Source organism: Physeter macrocephalus, chromosome 1 (assembly GCF_002837175.3).
Source record: "Physeter macrocephalus isolate SW-GA chromosome 1, ASM283717v5, whole genome shotgun sequence".
NCBI classification, from domain to species: domain Eukaryota; kingdom Metazoa; phylum Chordata; class Mammalia; order Artiodactyla; family Physeteridae; genus Physeter; species Physeter macrocephalus.
Genome location: NC_041214.2, coordinates 96148556 through 96150968, shown reverse-complemented (window position 1 = coordinate 96150968; position 2413 = coordinate 96148556). Strand labels below are relative to the sequence as shown.

At 40.8% G+C, this 2413-nt stretch overlaps 1 pseudogene; it reads right to left on the bottom strand.

Annotated features, from left to right (window-relative positions):
- Window positions 1–243: 243 nt before the first annotated feature.
- Window positions 244–1383, bottom strand: LOC102979802 (heterogeneous nuclear ribonucleoproteins A2/B1-like; annotated as a pseudogene).
- Window positions 1384–2413: the final 1030 nt, after the last annotated feature.

Genomic DNA, 2413 nt, shown 5'->3' with positions numbered 1-2413 from the left:
ATCAAAGGGGATGCTTCCACATTTTTACAGAGACCACTGGAGAGACAACAATTCAAAAGCTAAGAAACGGTCTCAAAAGCATTTTTTCATACAATCTTTCCTCCACAGGAAGGTATTGTTCTTACATAATCGAGTCTACTCATAAAATGGCTCTCTGTACCTGCTCTGGTGTCTTCTGCCATATCACTGCATATTTATGCATGACTGAGATAAGAGTTTCCTGAACACTGTTATTTTGATAACCTAAAGCTCTTCTGTTACCTCTGGGCTCTCAGTGTCTCCTATTTTTACAGTCAAGCCCACGGCAAATAGAAGCTCAGTATCGGCTGGTCTCTGCATAACGCCCACGTCTTCCACGCCAACTGGACCATAGTTTCCTCCACTGTATGATTCTCCCACGTTCCTGCTATACCACTCAGTTTTCCACTCTTCAGTAAATCGTAGTTAGAAGGTTTCTGCTTATAATTTCCCAAATCATTGTAATTACAACTTCCATAATTTCTTCTTCCATAGCTGTCAAAACCACCTCTGGAGGTCCCATCCAGGTCGCCATATCGAGATCCTCTACCACTGTATCCTCCTCGTCCTCCTCCATAACCAGGGCTAACCCCCAAATTGCCACCTCCAGATCCCCCTCCACACCCATGATAGCCATCCCCAAATGTATGTCCTCTTCCATATCCATCAGCTCCTCCTCCAAGTTTCCTTCCTCGTCCTGGTCCTGCTCTAACATTTCCACCACCACCAGGAGAGTCTCCAAAACTGACGTTGCCTCCTCTTCCACCTCTAGAACTATGGACTCCCTGCATTTTAGGTCGAGACAAGGCCTTTCTTACTTCTGCGTGATGACCATTGATGCTATGGTCTTTCTGCAACACAAGCTTTCCACGGGATCATGGTCATTAAAAGTAACAAATCCAAAGCCTCTTTTCTTTCCAGACTCCCTATCGGTAATTATCTCAATGGCATCGATTTTTCCATATTTCTCAAAGTAATCTCTAAGATGATGCTCCTCAGTATCTTCTTCAATTCCACCAACAAACAACTTCTTCACGGTGACAAGAGCCCTCAGATTTCCATAGTCCTCTCTTGGGACAGCACGTTTGGGCGCAACCGTTTTCCCATCAATGGAATGAGGTCTGGCAGCCATGGCAACATCCACCTCAGCCATGGATGAAAACGTGACAAAACCAAATATTCCTGGTTCTTGGCTGGCAGGATGCCTTATTAACACACAGTCTGTAAGGTTTCCCCGTTGCTTGTAGTAGTTCCTCAGACTTTCTTCCATGGTTTCAGAGCTTAAGCCACCAATAAAACATTTACAGAATTTTCCTTTTCTTTCTTATTCCTCTCCAAAGGAACAGATGTTGAGGTTTTCTTCATCGCAGGCTTACTCGCTTGAGCCATTTTCCCGAAGCTGAGGGGGATGAGGGAGATCTCCAAAGACTAACATGAACCAGAGGGTCCCAACCCCGCGGTGAGAACCGAACCTCCGCTGCTCCAGCAACAACACCTGTAGGAGCACCTCCACTGGGGACCTGGTGATGCTGCTACTGCTCCGGAGCCGCTGCCACCCTTGAACCAATCTTGAGCAACTTTCAGTTTTTCTGCAAAACGTCATTTTGAACCGAGTGACCTTTCCTGATCCAGTAAACAAATGTCTTATTACATTTCCTCTATATTGATTTTTTTTCCGAACTTTTAATTTTCTCTGCATTGTTATCTATTTTTGATACAGTTTTCCTCACTAAACTGGATATTCAATGAAGAGATCACTAATGTGGACTTTAAAGTTTTACACCAAAATACTTACCTATTGCTTTGCCCTTACAATGAGTTCAGATATCTTTTTTGAAAGAAACTATTCAGACTACAAAAAGGATTTTTCTTTTTTGTTGTTTTTGTTTGTTTTTGTTTGTGTTGTTATACTGCAGGTTCTTATTAGTCATCAGTTTTATACACATCAGTGTATACATGTCAATCCCAATCGCCCAATTCAGCACACCACCATCCCCACCCCTCCCGCGGTTTTCCCCCCTTGGTGTCCATACGTTTGTTCTCTACATCTGGATCTTAACTTCTGCCCTACAAACTGGCTCATCTGTAACTTTTAAAAAAATAACCTTTTGGACTTAATATTATTTTAAAATTTTTATTATTTATGCCTCATTGGTTTTTCTTTTTATTTTAATAAGTCTTTCCTTAATTTTTATTTTTTAAGATTTTGTACACTTTTGGAGTTTTGAGTTGGGAAATTAAGAAACTTATTTTTAATTATACATTTCAACTGATATAGATATTTAAGGTTCCTCTGAGAAATGCTGTAAGAAATAGATTCTGATATGTAAGGATTACATTATTTTATTAAAATTTGCATTTATGGTTTTCACTTTCCTTTTTGTCTAGAAATGTT